This window comes from Phoxinus phoxinus (genome assembly GCF_949152265.1).
Source record: "Phoxinus phoxinus genome assembly, chromosome: 1".
NCBI lineage: Eukaryota > Metazoa > Chordata > Actinopteri > Cypriniformes > Leuciscidae > Phoxinus > Phoxinus phoxinus.
Window position 1 is genome coordinate 15,452,564 of NC_136876.1, and position 19,329 is coordinate 15,471,892.

The window sequence follows — 19,329 nt, forward strand, 5'->3', positions numbered from 1 at the left end:
GCCTCGATTATAAAAACGTGCACAGATTTGATCTAGCGTACGCTAAAATCCACGACAACGTTATAGAAACGGTCTTTGAGAGTCGGAGAACTGCAGGTAGCCTATATGCAATTCGTGTCACTAGCCATTATCAAGTAAATGATTTTGGAAATCTCTTTTTTGAAGAGATGCGTACACAAGCGTTTTGTGTGTATGTTTATTCTCTAAATCACATGTACACACACTTGAGAAATGATCGTAAGATCAAATGTAGGAAGGTTTCTACACAACATTTGGTTACACTTTATTTTAAGGTGACGTACTTACTCCAATAAGTGGTGAGCAATAATTAACTATATACTCACTATACAGTTATTAGTAAGTACATGCAATAAAGTGTAACTACCCAGCAAACACAGAACGTTGGCACAACGTACCCAACCTTCTAACAACGTTTTAACAACATGGCCAAACGGTTGCTATAACTATGTGGTGAAGGTTGTTACAGCGTTGTCACAATGTTGACATTTAACCACAGTTCAGGGACACTGCTTAAGGTTGTGCATAGGGTGTCTGGACAACCACTGGACAACATATGTAGGCCTACTCATCACTGCCCTGAGGCGCGAAAATCAGCCTTTTAAATTTCAACCAACCGCTGGGCCGTCTCATACATCATCAAGCAAGGATACGTGAGAATTGCGTTTAATTTACCTCAGCTAAATAAGATACAGAATTATACAAACACAACCTACAACTTCCTTGTCTAATGTGGCATTTATACAACATCTTCTGGTCAGGTATGACAAATATTTAACTTTATGCCAAAAGTTATAAGCCAAAATTAAATAAAAATGACTTTAATGATGAGTAATTGATTCCAGCACTCCTTGAACAGGCAGCGACTTAAGCATGTACTTGTGCACGTTAATGTTTTTTCCTTCTTTTGGAAACGCACAGAGAATTTTTTTTTTGTAAGTGCTCGCACACCTGTTTATTTTTAAATTGATTTGTCGTCTCATTCGTTTCTTTGCTAGAGGTTCTCATGTTTGCTCATGCTAACGTTAGTCACTCCTGTAGTTTTTTTTTCTCTCACAAATGTATGACTTTTGGAAGTGAAATTTGATTACCATATGGAGTTTTAATAAAGTTGAATTAGCTAACCTTCTATGTCATTTTTACTCTTCAAAGCGTACACTTGCAGGTGTTGATTATAATTAATTTACTGTTAGGCCCGTAAATAATAATAAGGATAAACAATATTTAAATACAATTTAAATTACATATGACTAATTAAAAATGAACCACTAAACACAACATGCTAAATGGGGGATATCTATATCAGCATATTAAAATATGTCAGAATGTTGTCTCTCAGTTGCTGAATGTCGCGTAACAACGTTGCTACAGCCCTGTCGCGCATCTTACAATTCTACTTGTTACAATGTTGCAGGTCCCACTGTAAAAAGTGATCAGGTGACTTAACTCAAAAAAAGAGAGGAAACCCGTTGCCTTAAAATTAAAGCTGAAGTCGGCAAGATTTTTTTTATCATATTCACTGAATCCGACACTATGCTCCGACAGAACTAGATAAATCAGCTGGGTTTTAGAAAAAAACTCTGCGCTTCTACCTCCACCTAGAGCCTGTTATTTGTTTTGCAAAAATCCAACGCTCCTGGTTCTTCTGGTCCAATCAGCGCAGGGCTGTCTGGGATCTGACTGTCCCAGCTGCATTATCGGGATAATTTGGGTTTCGCGTATCTACCCCGAAGTGCTAAAATTCTGTATACAATTTTTTTAAGGCCAGACAAGTAGTTTGTTAAGGCTTGGTTTGTAGGGAATTACAAACCTGCGCACATATATTCAAATGCGGATAACTGTAATTCTTAATGCGCATTTCTCACAGGTTCGCATTTAAAGTCTGTAGAGAGAACGGTGTCGTCTTAGCGGTCTCTAATTTAATAACTAATGATCGTTGCGACGGAAGTGAATCAATCAAAACTAACTTTAGCTGGAAAACATCTTTATTCAAGAACCGCTATAAAGCCAAAACAATCTTTGTTACCTTAAATCATCTGTTTATCACTGTAAGGCAGCTTTGAAACAATCTACATTGTTAAAAGCGCTATATAAATGAAGATGACTTAGTAAAAACAGTAATATTGCAAAATATTATTACAATTTAAAATAACTGTTTTCTATTTGAATATATTATAAAATGTAATTTATTCCTTTGATCAAAGCTGAATCATAACTCCTGTCTTCCATGTCACATGATCCTTCAGAAATCATTATAATATGATGATTTGATGCTCTAAAAACATACAAATTTCACTTTTGCTAGTTTTAAAACTAGAAATATTCAAGCACATTCAAATCCCATGCTGATATTCACAATTTTGCTTAATTTTATATCGCCAGCAATATCATTGTGAATATATATTTAGAAAATTCTATACATCGCCCATGCATCCCTACTTGTTTCTTAGTGCCTTTTAAAATATTTTTTTACACACAATGAAGTAGACTCACATTTTAAAACCTGTGCACCCTGACTCAGAGAAATCGATCAGATTAGGGCTTGCAATTTTGGAAGATCTTGCCATTTTTTTTATCCATCCGTCCATGAGCGTGACAGACAAACGCAGTGGGGCAATACTGCCACCCGACAGTGCGGCCTGTAATTATACAGTTCTGTGGTTCACCAGGAAGGCAGAGGGATCATTTGGAATGCCAGGCTTGTTTTCCACAGGTGTGTGACGGGATCGGGACCAGGCCTGCCCGGACACGGCTGGAGATCTCGCTCCCCGCATGTGCTCACCTGCATACTTCCTGAAAAAAAAAAAAAAAGATTGCCTGAGAATTCCTCCCAGCCACAGCTATGAGAGGGATATGAGAACGGTTAGCTAAACAAAAGCTCTGTTTATACAGTGACGGGCAGTGATCCAGTGCAGATCAGCTGGGGAAAAAGCAAACTCCAGATAAACAAGGGGGCGTTGAAAGGGAGGGAGAGCTGTCAATCCTGGGGAGAAGAGGATGGTGCGATAAATCATTCCACTCGTTCACTGTCTCACTTTCTCTCTCGTTCTTACTGGATAGACTTTCAACATTACTGACATATACTGTCAACAAGTCAAAGTGAATTTTCACACACTGTTTTACAACAATATTGCCAGGATTTTAAAACATTTAACTGTAATTTATTACCAACTGTTCACGAAATATTCAGATTTTTTTGGTTGCACTTCATTTTAAGGTGTCCTTGCTTACAATGCTTCAAGTACTAAGTAATATTAATTAACAACATGTATTTACTATAGGGTTAGAGTTTGGTTTAAAGGGGTGGTTCATGATTTTGGACATTTTGGACCTCATTTTCAAGGTAGCCTGGTTGTTATTCATCAGTGGAGACAGTTTTCAAAAAAATTAATCCAGTCCTTCCAGTTGCATAGTTCGCCGGTGCTAGGCAGTGTTGGGGGAAAGTTACTTTTAAAAGTAATGCATAACAATATTGCGTTACTCCCTTAAAAAGTAACTAATTGCATTACTTAGTTACTTTTTTAGAAAAGTAATGCGTTACGTTACTTTTTTTTCCCACCTGGGCTGAGCTTGTTTTTTTATAACACAAAAGTTGTATTTTTGGACAAATGTAAAGACCCTTTCACACTAAAAGTGAAATAATAATCCTCAGGCTGATGGAAATGTGTACAGTAGAGGAAAGCAAACAAGCAAACCTATCCATCTATAGTCATTTTTGCTTATTTAACCGAATCATCGAAGGTCAGAAGCAAGTACATTGGTCAATAAAGTGAGATTAAATGCATACAAAATAATTTTTTATTTAACATATTTAGTTATTTGGAGGTTTGCATAGTACTCTGATTCTGCATTTCACTGATTTTATTCATTTTGAGGAATATTGAATTTGTTTTTTGTGCAAGTGAGATGAGTAAATGCTCACATTTAGTCTAGAACTACAATAAACATCATGTACACACACGCACTCACACACGCACGCACGCACGCACTCACACACACACACTTTGATTTGTCTCAACATGAGGACAGGAGAGCTGTTAGTCAATAAATGGGAAAACAAAGTAACTTGCGTTTCTTATTTGAAAAAGTAACTCAGATATTTTGTTGTAAATTTTAAAAGTAATGCGTTACTTGAAAAAGTAATCTGATTACGTAACTCAAGTTACTTGTAATGCATTTCCCCCAACACTGGTGCTAGGCTAGCGCGAGTCAACAGTATCTGCTAGCCTGCCATTAAAAACAGTTTTACCCACTCCACAGTACACCAAAATCAAATAAATTATAACGCCAGACTGTCGATGTAAGTGTCTATTGAGAGAATAATGTTAGAAATCAAACTACCCTTTCATCGCATTGCAATAGTTATACTTTGTTCCCTGTATTTATTAGCACAGTCTACAGCAGCGGCGGAGTGATATTAAGTTACCTAGGCAACCGAGAGAGCCGGTCCACATGACAATCACGCAAGTGTATTTACCTGCCGCTGACACTCATCAGAAGCAGAGTATATTTCACGAAGAAATCAACATAGGACTATGGCCACGTTTGAAAGCCATGCCAATGTTTCAGACTTTGGAGACGATGAAGACGAGGAATGTGTTTTATTCAACGAACTATACATGTATGAGCCGGAATACACAGAAGAAGAGCTAATCGAGATGGATGCTAAAAGGGCAGAAAGAGAAAGAATGTGTGTAGAGACAGCAGCCGCTGGAGATGCCGTAGAGAACCGGGACGTCCCGACTGTAGTGCGCTTCTGTTCTGTGTTTACTTTTCGGCGCAGTACTACTAACCGGAGCAAAGTAAAATTCCGCCGCTGCTGAGAAACTAGTTCCTGTAAATGTAATGAGATCATTGAGATGTAAGAGTACCGGTACTTTGATTTCTAACATTATTCTCTCAATAGACACTTACATCGACAGTCTGGCGTTATAATTTATTTGCTTTTGGTGTACTGTGGAGTGGGTAAAACTGTTTTTAATGGCAGGCTTGCAGATACCGTTGACTCGCGCTAGCCTAGCATCGGCGAACTATGCAACTGGAAGGACTGGATACATTTTTTTGAAAACGGTCTCAACTGATGAATAACAACCAGCCTAACTTGAAAATGAGGTCCGATGTCCAAAATCCTGAACCACCCCTTTAAAGTTGTAATTATGCATAATATTTACATATTTGGGTCTTTACAACGCTATCTCACAACTAATTCGTATAAATTCGTAAGAGTGAGTAAAAGGTGGCTTATTCGCACGATTTGTCTAAAACTCAGTGACGGTTAGGTTTAGGGGCGGGGTCAGGGTTAGGTAATTCGTACGAATTCATACGAATTTGGCAACTCGTAAAATATGTACGATTTGGCAAAAATCATAAGAATATGTACAAGTGAGGTCGTATGAATTTGTACAAATTAGACACCTCGTAAATTTCATACGAATTGTCGTGAGATCTGGTTTAGCATACTGGATATATACTATACACGGATGGATCGCTAACTGTCGCGATAATATAAAACTCTCCTGATATTAGAGTAAGAATTACAGAAGAATAAAATAAAGAATATGTTGTTACCTTTTGGAGCTTTGAAGGGTTCAGTTTGAGCAGATGTTTTATACCATCATCACTGTCCTCAGCAGAGCTCATTTCAGTACATTCAGCATCTGGCTCATATTCGCCATCTCAAACATATTCTCAAAACTATCATTTTCAACATCTTCAAAATCAATATTTTGACCACTGACAGCTTCTTCACCAGATCCACCAACAAGTGACACTAATATTTGATTGTGTTCAGTTCTTGCTCTGCTGTAAATCACTGAGCCATTTCAAGTTTTGCTGATGGTACTTCCTATTCTTTTGTTTTCTGCCTGCGGTGACTATGAGTGAAACGTCACTTCATCATTGTGTGTATCAGACATTGACACATTGAAACCTAACCATACCCGTATCCCACCTCAATAGCAGTTGTTTAACAATACAAACATGAACACAATAAGTATTTTGTTTACTGTACTATTACTTTTTTGATGTAAGTACATAGTTAAAGACACATAGTATAAAGTGTGACCAAAATATCAGTTTTGCTTTATCACAGTTTAATGAATATAACTTCACTACTTTTATTTGAGTGGATATTACCATTCCCAAATTCTACCAGGAAAACGGCAGCAATTTATTAAGAAATATATCATTGTTTCTTATGCTTTTCCTTTCTTCAAGCCAAATGTCTTATTAACAAAGTTTATAAACAAACTCGTGAAACAAAACATATATTGGGAAAGATCTAAATGTGGCCCACATGTAAGACAACTGTCAATCCTATTTGAGAATTGCCAACAAACATCTTAAATAATGTGTACGACATTTTGTTATGCATCCAAGATGTAGCACACAGACTACATTTTTGTTATTTTTTATTATTGGCTGTCACAAAAGCTGACAAAGCTCTGTCTCAGAGGAACACCGCAGAAATAAGATACGCTTCCTTTGAGTTCTGGGAGGACTGGATGTACTTCACATCACCATTAAATCACAAACACGCACACGAACACGCACACATGCACACACACACACACACACACACACACACACGCACACACGCACACACACACACACACACACACACACACACACACACACACTTTTTGTGTTCCTTCATGTCCATTAACTCGGGAACGACACGTATAAACAACTTGAGTATGAATCATTTGTGCACAAAAAGAGGGAATGAGCTGTTCAAACTTCCGTGCGAAAACACATCCATGTTTATCTTCTCCTCACAAGCATCTTATCGGTTTATCAACATCTTCAGGGAAGCTGCTAAGTCATTCTCTTGAGTTATTGGAGAATATCAAAGCTATGCTAAAATCACATGTTCCTTCCATCAAAATGGCAATATCCAGCCACGCAGACAGTATCATGTCCGCTCTTTCCTAAAGCTGATAGGCCCTTTGGGACGGAGGCCTAGAAAATATTAGATTTAGAAACATCAGTAAATGAGCAGATGGGGGGAGGAGAGATTGTGTTTAATCTAATTCTCTATTATAGAGTTTCACAGAGATCTCAGGTTGCTGTACGTGAGAGCCAGTGTGGGAGGCCTGACAGTTAAAGAGATACACTTCAAACTAAATCGAGGAACGAACTGATGTGACGTCATATTGAACAAAATCAGGAATCGAAATTGTTTGATTTCGAAAACGGCTTGCCAAAACGATCTTGTATAATAAAAAAGAGGGGCTAAAGGCCCGTTTACAAACCACAGTTTTCATTTTGGCCATTTATTTGCATGCCTTTTCGGGGCTTGAAAACTTTTGAAAATGGGTTTCAAAGTGCATGTTTAAAAAAAAACAACTATATTGTTATCTCCGTGGAAACTGCAAAAACGTGAATTTGCAAAACAGTGACGTCATGTGCATGTGTATTACTGTTTCAAGCACTGATCTATATAATGACTATATAGATCAGTGGCTTCAACAAGTCTAGGCGCGTAGTGTTTCTTTACAAAGTGATGTCACCAACTACTGCCCTGGAATGATACAACATTTTAGTCGTTTTCTCAGATCCACGCGAGCGTTTTGACACCGCTGTTGCATGTATGTGAAAAATGCAAAATTATTTTTTTTAGTACATTGTTGTCACGTACTGTAAGTGTACCCAAAAATCACTAAAGGGTGAATAAATAGTGACATTGTAATTTTTGCCTGAATTATTCCTCTAAAGAAAGTTTTGCAGTTACTTTACCTTGGCAGTCCCCATAATGTGTTTTTTTAAATAAAGCCACAATCATTTCAATGTGTGAAAGGATTCACTGTGTCTAAGTGAACGCTATGGTGTGTGCTTGTGTGTGTTTCTGAGACTGGCGTTCTTGTGTTGTTATTGGACTTTTGTTCTCTCGAGTCTGGTTAGTGCTGAAGTTCGCGTGTGGGTATCGTCTTTCACATGTTCCACCCCGACCCTAGAGACAAGGACGCTCTTCTACCAGAAGCCTTTTCCAACCACAGGCCCGGGAACAGAGAATAAAAGGAATTATGTTTCCCCGTCTTTAAATGCTGGGAGTCCTCTTTGATTCTGCCAAGATATTAGCCATTATACTTTAGTTACACTTTGTACTACTATTCAGTTTGCATCAGATTCTCATAAAAGCAAAGAACAAACTGGTATCCATCAGTCTCCCTGGAGTGGACAGCTGTGTGTGTGAAACGTTACCCTTCTGAAAAGAAGACCAGCATATGTTGGGTGTTGGATGCTGATCCCCACTATGAGATGGTGGTGTTTCCATTTAAATAGCTCAACGTGGAAATCAAAACCTGCTATCATTTACTTCAAATTTGAATGATTTTCCTTCTTCACAAAAGGAGAAATTCTGAAAAAAGTTCACGCTGCCTTTTCTGTAGAATGAAACTGTATAAAGATAGGACACTGACAAGCTCTGAAAAAGACAAACAATACAATTATATACAATGCATGAGCTAAATTCCATTTGTGTGAGGGACAGACTGAAAATTCTAGTTATAAAAAAATCTAGTTTGTGCTTAAAGGAATACTTCAAAATGAAAATTCTGTCATCATTTACTCGCCCTCAATTTGTTTCAAACCTGTATGAATTTCTTTCTTCTGATGAACAAAAAAGAAGATATTTTGAAGAATGTTGGTAACCAGACAGTTGATGGACCCCATTGACTTCCATAGTAGGAAAAAATACCATGGAAGTCAATGGGGTCCATCAACTGTCCGGTTACTGACATTCTTCAAAATATCTTCCTTTGTGTTCAGCAGAAGAAAGAAATTCATACAGGTTTGAAACTAATTGAGGGGGAGTAAATGATGACATAATTTTCATTTTGAAGTGATCTATTCCTTTAAAACAAGAAAAAAGGCCTATAGTGTAAGGAAAATGTACTTCATTCAGTATTCTCTAAAACAAGCCGTATAACGTTACATTATCCATCTTTTCAGGTACATCTATCCTGTTTAAAGAAATAATAAGAAAAGAATGTCAGTATAAATTGCACATGAGGACAAAATGAACTGTCATTGGTTGTTTTACCTGTGGGACATAGTCTCTTCCTGTTTAAAGCGGGCAGTTAGAAAGTACTGCAAAGAGGACCAGACTTTATGCTGACAGTCAGACTTTATTCTGTGCCAGCCTAAACACTGCTAGACGGAGACATCTGCTCTCTATTCTAGCAGTGTCATCCCGCAGTCATCCATCTTACACAGCAGCATTACTTTGTTCTTTGTTCACAACGGTGATTTTTTTGGAGGTATCAAACTATTGCACATTCATTTTTACTCCTGTAAATTATTAATACATTTCACAATTTATGCACTGTACGCTAATGAGTCCCACCGAGCAACAGTAGAAAAGAAGAGCACTGCCCCGTATGGAAGTACATTGAGCGGTATATCTAGTTCAGCCATGAAACTCTAGATGGCACAAGCTGATAAGTCCTTTACATGTAATTTTCAACAATCCCACCATTATCACAGATGCTGATTAGCTATTTCTGCAGCCAATGAGATTGCTTGCTCAACATTTAAATAGCCGGGTTCATTGTTTGCTGTAAGCTAGAGTTCCTCTGAACCCCTCCACCTCCCCCAGCTCCACCTGCCTAGATCTTCTACGGGATATATGTATGTCTATTCATGCAGCAGCATCATATCTTATGTGCTCACAGCAGTGTGTCTGTGTATCTAGCAATAGCAAGTACATACTTAGATTCAGTGTAACATGTCTTCTCTGTCATGCAGCTCTTTTTGTCTTTTCATTATTTTATTTTTTTTATAATTAAAGTGTATTTAACCTTATATTGGCATAGGCCCACCACAGCCATTGCATATTTAAAACAGTAATATCCTATACTAAACCTAAACTAATCTTGACAAACTATATATAATTTGAAAGCTTACAATCTCTAGTTTACATATTTGGAGACTGATTTCCAAAATAAATTACAGAGGAGCCGTAATTTATCAATTTGCAACAATAATATTTTCATACTTCTAAGGCGTGTTCAGACCTTTATTTTGAAATAGTGATGAACATGAAAAATCATGAAAGAATGGTAGAAACCTCAGTTTGTTTTCATGCCAAGAGTTCAAAAGATAGCACCCATTCAATTATTTTAGAAAAAAGCTCTGAAAATGGATTTCACTGGATTTCGCGGCAAATCCGACCCGGAGCCTACACATAGAAAAGGTAATAGCAAAACCCGGCAAGTGGATCATTTTATTGTGCGATTACAACCCCTTCACGCACAGGAAATAAAAAATGGATTCATTTTAGTAGAAAAACTACACATAGCACCTTTAACTCAAGATATATTGTTTCGAGGGTTATAATGTACATCATTTTGCTTCTTTTGTAAGGATGTTTAGATATCTTTACTGGAAATGATAAAAATACTGATGCAGGTGCAGTGGAGGCTGGTTTACACAGACCACAAACACGGGTAGATGTGTTTACTAACCTGTGTTCTGATGAGCATCAGGATGGGGTGTGTGTTTACGTTACAGCCTGCGTCACTGCAGTACTGTTGTGTTTATGGCGTCTCTCTCATAGTGTCTTTTTCCCCCTCTGTCTGGCTCAAGGACAGGAAGTGCATACCAGTGTCCAGTCATTCAATATCTATGGAAAATATATCTTATGGTCACATGATGCAACTCACACTTCCTGTTCACTGCATCTCACTTCCATCTGAATATTCACTCGCTCTCTCATCTCTTATAATACCGGAAGCATTGTTACTCTTTCAACACCTTTAAATTGCTTGCAGACACCTGTATGCTGTGTGACAGATGTTGTAATGCAATGTGCATCCCTCAACATCCGGAGCCTTCAGGGCTTTTTACCATTGGGCTGTTGCTTTCCCATGGGATACAGTCTTTCTCTATGGGGCGCATGAGGACATATTGGTTCCGTTGCTTCACAAATAAAAAAGAACACTGTAACAAAAGCATATTTTGTGTCACCGCAGACTCTCTAGTTTCATTTAAATTCTGCTTGTCAGAATTATCGACTGTATTTACTGTCGAATAAAAAAATACTGTATATACTGTAAAATAAAATAAGACTTCATGCCGGGGTCTTAATCACCCTGTCGGGTTTATTTTGCAGTAAACTGACTGGATGTACATTATCCTATGCTTAAAGGTTGGTAGGCAATTTCGGAGAAGCTAGCAATAGCAAGCTAGCTTTGAAAGCATAAAATCCCACCCTCCCTCCAGAACGTCTCCAAAGCCTCACCTCCTTCAAAACACATGAGCACACACAGTCACGAGAGACGACATTAGATTACCTCATGTCTCAAAGCGCATAACATTACAATAATAATGAACGTAAACAACTTGCAGAGTTCGGACTTGTACCACCTGACTGCTGCGTATTCATTTTGGCGTTGATAGTGTTGACACAGAAACGCGTAAATCCGAGTCTGAGGCCATGAACAGCTCCGGGTTGAACGTCACAGGCTGCCATCTTGTAATTACTGTTGAGATATGGCGGAAACACAGCATAAGCTTGTTGTTTTGGTTCAGGAGGAACTGTAAAAGGCGGCTGCTGTTTGTATACAACGCGCCGTGACTGTGTCTACAACTCCGCATAGCCTTACGGAAATACATTTCACAAGTTCACAGTTGCATATAATTAGAGGGAGTAAAGCTTTATGCATATTCGGCGTGCTGCCCGGGGGGAGGGGTCCGAGCTACGAATTTGGCCCGAACCCGACAAATAGTGCCGTTGCGATCCGGGCGACCCGAGTTCGAGTCCCGGTTCACAGACTCTTTTTAAGTCATTTATATTTGAGGTTTAAGTAATATTGCGGGGGGTGGTTATTGTGGGGGAGTTTTTAATCCCAGTCGGTGTACTGGGAGAATGGCAGCTCCAGGTGCGGAAAGTTTGGAGTTTCTCACGAGGCGTCATGGGGTAAAAAAATCGATGTTACTGTAAGTATAGAGGAGTGTAGTTTAGCGGTGAGTCCAGTAGTTGGTCATGAGAATGTTGTATCGGCGTCGCGAATGGTTGACCCCCATAGCCTAGTGGTCAGTGCACTGATATTAAGAGCTGATGATTGGTGAATCCAATGATGTCAATGTGATGTTGAAGATTTTAGATGATTTTAAAACTATCTCTTTTCGGCAAAGGTTAACTGGAAAAAAAGTGAAGCCATATTAGTTGGAAAATGGCCAAAAGGTGAACCAAGAGTTCCTGATGGCCTAAATTGGACAAGAGATGGTTTAAAATATCTAGGAGTCTTTTTAGGAAATGAAAATGCTGTAGAAATAATTTTGAAGGCATTGTTGAAAAGGTCAAAGGGCGACTGGATAAGTGGAGGTTTTTACTCCCTAAAATGTCCTATAAAGGAAGAATTTGCATCATAAATAATCTGGTTGCCTCTGCACTTTTGCACTGCCTAGCCTGCAGATGTACTGATGAAAATCCAGTCAATGTTAATAGATTTTTTTCTGGGACAGAATGCACTGGGTATCAAAAAGTGTTTAGTATTTATCAAAAGACGAATGAGGACAAGGGTTGATACACTTGCAGAGCAGAACGGCTGCATTTCGTCTGCAATATGTGCAAAGACGGTTAAAGTGCTCTTCAGAGTCGAGTTGGATGGGAGCTGCCTGTGCAATTCTTTGGAATATTGAAGGACTAGGATTGGACAAAACTTTATTCTGCTTTGACTTCTCAAAGATTAAAGCTATCTAATTCTCCATTTTTTTATCGTAACTTATTCAAAGTCTGGTCTCTATTTAAGAAAAATATGGAAAGCAATGTTGCTTCTCTGGACTTATCACCTGAGTTTTCTTTTGCCGTAGCCTACCAGAAAGGACTTTGTGCAATGCCAAGTTGACGGTAATTGATCATCTACATTAAATAGCGGGACCTGCTTTTAAAGAATGTGACCGCGATTGCTGAGGTTATATTTGATATCTTGAAAAAACTTTTTGATTCTTTTGATGTGGTTTTCTCAATGAAAGTGTTTATTTGTGGGTTTAAATATGTGAAAAAACTTTGTCATGTGTCAATTGTTGAATTTCTTGTTAGGTCAGGCAAAAATGGCGATTTATACCACAAGAAAAGAAAAAAAATTGTAAAATGTTTGCAACAGTTTGGCAGCAATTTTTGTAAAATTAGTAAAATCTAGGATTTTGATTGATTATCATTATTATAGATTAATGCATGATCTTTTATCATTTGAGGTAATATGGTGTTTAAATAAGGTCCTTTGTGAAATTGTTGAAGAAGAGTTGTTGTTTTCTTTTTTTAAAGATTATTTATTGGTTTTAAATTTATGGTGTTGTTGGGCAGTCTGTAGTCTCGCGTAGCCAGACCTTCAGACTGACGGCTGAAGGTCTGGAATTCATAGCAGCTTTCTTTGGCCAAGGCCCGCCCATAAGGCCGTTTGACCGACATGTCAAACAACCAATTACAGTTCGTTTCGTTCAGCGTCACGTTTCGGGGTGTGGAAATGTCCCCACAACAACAGACCGGCGTGCAACAAGTCTCCACTAAGTGCCTCAAACAAAACTCCTGGACATCTCTTAAAGAGTCTATGCCGTGAACCTCGCATACTTATGAGAATCCTACGTTTAGCTGATCTTGATAAATGCTCGTTGTCACTCATGTACACACAACAGTTTTTCTTCCGCAATCACACGTCTGCGCTTTGTTTCCCGGCGGACCGAAAATAAACGCGACACTCGCGCCCCCCGGAAATCCGATAAAATTCAACCAATCAGATGACGACTTCGACATTCCTGAAGTGTTTCCAGTTAAGTGTACCATATGCATCAGACGTTTAGCCAACGTTCCGTGGGCGTGACATCTGAGGCTGAGACTAGGCAGTCTGTAATATTGTTCTTTGTTATGTAAATTGTAATAAAATAGGTTTTGAAAATCAAAAAATCTCTCTCTCTCTCTCTCTCTCTCTACTCTATACTATCCTATCATAATAAAATCAAATAAAAAATTACATACTGTGATTTGAGACAAACTAATTCTAATTTTGGATAATATTTTGGACGCATACATGCGAATTGGGACGCAGCGACAGAGAGTGCGTGAGAGAATGAGAGCGAGAGGGCACGGCGTAGCCCAGATAGTGACACAAACTTGTGTCTGTGTTTTCTTGCTGGACCAGAGAAGATGCAGTGAATCTGTAAATGAAGCATGTTGCTCTTGGCACCCCCTGCTCTTTGAGCATGCGCATGTGTGTGTGTGTGTGTGTAGCAGTGAGAGAGAAAGACACAGGCTCCTTTCAGCAGAGGCCTCCGTTCCTGCTACCGAAGATCAGAGGAACTTCATCTGATGGGCTGACAGAGACGCTCACTCCACGCATCAGCTCCTAAAAACAACAATGTGCTATCAGCCCTCATATACACTCCAACATAAACACACCAACACACACACACGGTAGCCATATGTGCCATACACAAACACTCAGCTCAGCTCATTTGATAGAATCCCAGACAAGCAGAAATAGCTCTGTGTGATTTCACAACCCTCCTTATCACTGTCGTTCAGCATGTGGGCACTGTGTCTAGCTATGTGTGCTTTGACGCCAACATTCATCAATTACTCACAGACAATATCCATCCAAACGCTGCGCTGTGACGTTCTGATTGCACAGCGAGATCTGTTAGCACAAGTGCTAATAGATAAGTGAGCAGCTGGCGTGAAGTGTTGGATTGGCGCGTGGCACCGGTCACATCTTTCCCCGAGGCCTCGGCTGCTGTACTGACGTGACTGAGAAGTTTTCTTTCGTACACAACTTACTCTGTGATCACGGTTCATTTAAGGTGCTTTAAGTGATGTTATTAATGTTCCGAATGGCATCCCAGCTAACAGAGAATGTTCTCAGAACTTCTGACAAGGTTATGTCAAAGTTACTTACTAGTAACATTACTAAAATGTTCGTTTAAATTTATCAGGTCCTTCACAATTGTTTAGTACATCATTCACAAAAGGTTTTTAGTTGGACGTTCATCTAACATTTTTTAAACTAAGCAACTTGTTTCAGAATTTTCAGAGAACATTCAAAAGTAACGTTCCCATAATGTTTGCAAAGTGATAAAATGGAATGTTTCCTTAACTTAAGGAATAGTTCACTCACTAATGTAAATTTTGCCATTTACTCTCCCATTCAAAGGTTTGGGCCAGTAAGATTGTTTTCTTACAGTAAGAAAGTGAAAATTTCTATTTCAAATACATTTAATTATTTTGATTAAAGAATCCTGAATGAATATATATATATATATATATATATATAAGCATAATATATTTTTCAACATTGATAATAATCAGAAATGTTTCTTGAGCATCAAATCATCATATTAGAATGATTTCTGAAGGATCATGTGACTGAAGACTGGAGTAATTATGCTGAAAATTCAAGTTTAATCACAGGAATAAATTACATTTTACAATATTCACATAGAAAACAGCTATTTTACATTGTAATAATATTTCACAATATTACTGTATCACTGTATTTTAGATCAAATAAATGCAGCCTTGGTGAGCATAAGAGACTTATTTCATAAACATAAGAAAATCTTACCAGCCGCAAAACTTTCACATGGTTTACTTTCCCTCATGGCATGCCAAACCTGGACGACTTTCTTCTGTGTAACACAACAGGATTTTTTTAAAGGTCCTGGCAGCACTTTTCCATATAATGAAAGTGAAGGGTTACAGTTCCTTAAGGACGAGGCTATATAAAATGAAAAAAATCAGAGTCCTAATATTGTGTTTAGTGAAGTAAATAATGAAGTGGTAAACATTAAAAAAATCATGTGATCATGTGTAAACAAAAATGACTCAGATGATTTGTTAATTTAATCTTTTTACAGAATAACTTAAGTGACCATTATAAAGCAGGGCTTATGTTTGATCAACTTTACATGCCCACGATGTCTATCTATCACCACATTCTTCACAAAAAGCACAAACTGATGTGCAGTTCACTTACTGACTTACTGCGTTTTTTATAGAATGTGTTTATTGCCTATTTCACGGCAGTTTGGTACAGTATGTTAGTCGTCCAATCAGACACATAACTTTGTTTAATAAATGTGTATTATACCACAGAACACATATCCCAGAATGCAATGCACTTGACTTGACCTTACATTTCTGGTTTGAAGGATGAACCATAATATCAACTGCATGAATTTTCTTGAAAAACTTGAAAACGTGATGGCTTGTGGGGCTCGAGTCCCTGCCCTTTTTCAAAATGAATGAACATTGCCCCTCTCAAATAAATATGGTCCGTGTATCATTTCATTTCCTATTTGGAATGGAATAACGAGAAATGAAAAAACAGCTCCTTTATTCGTTTTTCCGTTTAGTTTAATAAGCGGAAAATTAGATTTCGGCTCGATTTCTCATTTTTTGTTTGTGGTTTACAAATCGGTTTATGGCATTGATATTTCGTTCGCACATGTGAGCGGCGCTGAAACGCCCCTTTCATCTGATTGGTCAAACCGCTTCGTCTTCAGTACAGCCAGAATAAGAGTCCGTACGGCACACTGACAAATACCACTTTAATAAGTTCTTGCACCACTCGCTGACATTTGATGCAGAAATATGTTGCTGGGAACACCATTAGTGCTGCTGCGAAGCTTCGCTTCTAATGTAGCCTACGATACTTGAGAGATCGCAAGCCAGGCTACTATGGACGATCTATTCGACGTCCAAACTAGGCGTCCACTATTTGCACGTCCAACCATGACCCAACTTGGGCGTCATTTTGACGTTCAACATTTGACCTTTGAACTGGGTAATTTTTTTGGACGTCATTTGGACATCTTTGACAGGTGCAAGAAATGTACATGATTAATATGTAATATTTTTTTAATTACAAATATCAACATTATTGGTATCAACATGATTTAATTTTCCCAAAACTTGTCTCAGCAGCAGGTGATAACTGGAGACGCAGTTTAATACAGCTGTCCTGTAGCTCAAACAGTAGAGCGTTCGCGCTTGCAACCACAAGATCATGGGTTTGATTCCCAGGGAAAGCAAGAACTGATAGGAATGTAAATGTGTAATGCAAAGTAAGTCACTTTGGATAAAAGTGTCTGCCGAATGCATAAATGTAAATACATGGTACAGAAAACATGTCCTCCACCCTTTTGAAACATGGGACTACAGTTATAGAAGTTGTATAAAAACGACGTCTAAAATTAGTCTAAATTTGATGTTGAAAAGACGTCCACAACCGACCACATTTGGATCATAAATAGCCCTTACACGGAGGTCCCACGGACGTCAACATTAGACGTGCGGTAGTCGTCGAAAAAAGACGTCGCCTGGCGTTACAAAACAACCCCTTCAGTGGACCGAAATTGGACGTCCATAAATGACATAGAAAAGTCGTCACTCCGATGTCAAATTGCACAGTGGCTAGTGTAAACGTATGTATCCCACAGTCTGCTCGGAACTGATGCTCTGGTTCTTTCAGTGAGTAGCCTACCTGGAAGGAAGAAATAAACCAAACAATTGTAAAAAATAATAATAATTCTTTAATAATCAAAGGTAGTGTGTCGATTGAAGTAAAAATCCACATATCACATATCCTATTTTAAAATATTACATCATTCATTTATGCCTGTTTGTCATACATGTGCACCGACCAATCGTCATCTGGACACAACATCAAATTTCATTGCACAATGTGAAGCGGAGCAGTCATTTTTCGGTCATTTTCATAAATCGTTTGAATTTTTTTTTACATGGACAGACAAATTTATGAAGGCAGCAATCTTAATCTGCGTTGTTGAAACAATGGATGTTAATTGACTAAAGCACTGCGCAAAACCAGTACCAAAAGTCGCATTAATGGTAAGTAGCCTTCACTTGTAAATTGTAAATGTATAATAATCCACCATTTACCATTTGATCAAACTATCATAGTTGGCCTGAAGCCCAGGTGCCGTGCACCTACAGGCCTATATTATGTTAATTGTAGGCGCACTTTATTATATTAACATTTTTGATAATTATGCAGCAATAGTAGGCTAGGCTATAGTACAGTATAGGGATCTCCCAGTCACGTGACCCCTAGCCGCGTGTCAGCCATTTTGACGGAATACATCCGTCAGCTACTCAGTGGCAATGGATCTATTATTAGGGGTGCGTAATATATATTATTATTATACGAATCATATAATTATTAGTATAATTATTTTATAATTAGCCTAAATATTGCAATACTTTGCGCTACAGTATTGATATATTTGTGTGCGCAAAATATCTAAATTTTGAACAGAATCTATTTTTTCCCCCCACCATTAGCGCAGCGGCCGTCAGCTAACTCTTCACGTCATGTCATCGCACTTATTAGCATCACAAAAAGATATATACAAGAGGAAGATAAAGGAATTAGGAATCATAGATCCATGAAGCACCACAAGTTCGTTACAGGCATTAAATGTGTAGAAAAACTTCCTGACATTGAGTTCGGAGACATTTACTACCTTACTCACTTCCCATTATGCTACACCGGAGCTTCATTAAAAGCATACAAAAGCATACCATCCGGATGGGTCAGTTTGATTTGGACGTCAGTGGGGAAGGATTTTTCAATCATCATCACCGCAAAGGTTGGTCAATGTATTTTTATCACCAAATTATAGTACCTGTAATAATTTTTAAACTGAGTTTACAGGGAAAAACACAAAACAAAATCACCTGTTTATTGCCGCCAACCACTTGTTTCTCCGTTTTGTTTCTTTTGGGATACGGTATAAAGATGAATTTTTATGATTAGCCTACGTATCTGATCGCATCCAACTGCACAGCATCGCTCGGGCATGATAGGAATATTTCGCGACGAGCTGTAGTATCACCGGCGGTTTAGCATTTTCTATTCCGTCAAGATGGCTGCTCAAATGGTGTGACGTCACGTGGGACGTCCCTATACTGGCAAAAAAAATTGGACACATTACTTTTTTTAAATGTTTTATGCGCATCAAGCCTGCATTTATTTAACCAAAAATACTGAAAAAAATTATTACAATTTAAAAATATATATATATCTTTTTTTAATATACTTGAACAATATTTTTTTTCTGTGATGCAAAACTGCATTTTCATTTTCATTTTCAGTGTCACATAATCCTTCAGAAAATCATTCTAATATGCTGCTTTATTATCAATGTTGGAAACAGTTGTGCCAATGTTTTTTTGGAACCTGTGATACTTTTTTCAGGATTCATTGATGAATAAAAAGTTAAAAAGAACAGCATTCAATTAAAATAGAAATTATTTTATAAGTCTTTACTATCGCTTTTTATCCATTTAGC

General features: G+C 38.1%; 1 long non-coding RNA gene across 2 annotated transcripts in view; it reads right to left on the reverse strand.

The window, feature by feature from the left end:
• LOC306994601 overlaps positions 1–18,872 on the reverse strand; it is a 19,305-nt gene extending 433 nt beyond the window's left edge. Inside the window, exons 1-3 of one of the 2 annotated variants that reach the window (XR_013796706.1) lie at positions 18,716–18,872; positions 15,579–15,642; positions 2,512–2,811 (exon numbers count right to left, since the gene is read on the reverse strand). This is a non-coding gene — a long non-coding RNA (uncharacterized lncRNA). Of the gene's footprint in view, positions 1–2,239; positions 2,812–15,578; positions 15,643–18,715 lie in introns of those variants that run through there. The other variant, XR_013796707.1, reaches the window with a different exon arrangement.
• Positions 18,873–19,329: the final 457 nt, after the last annotated feature.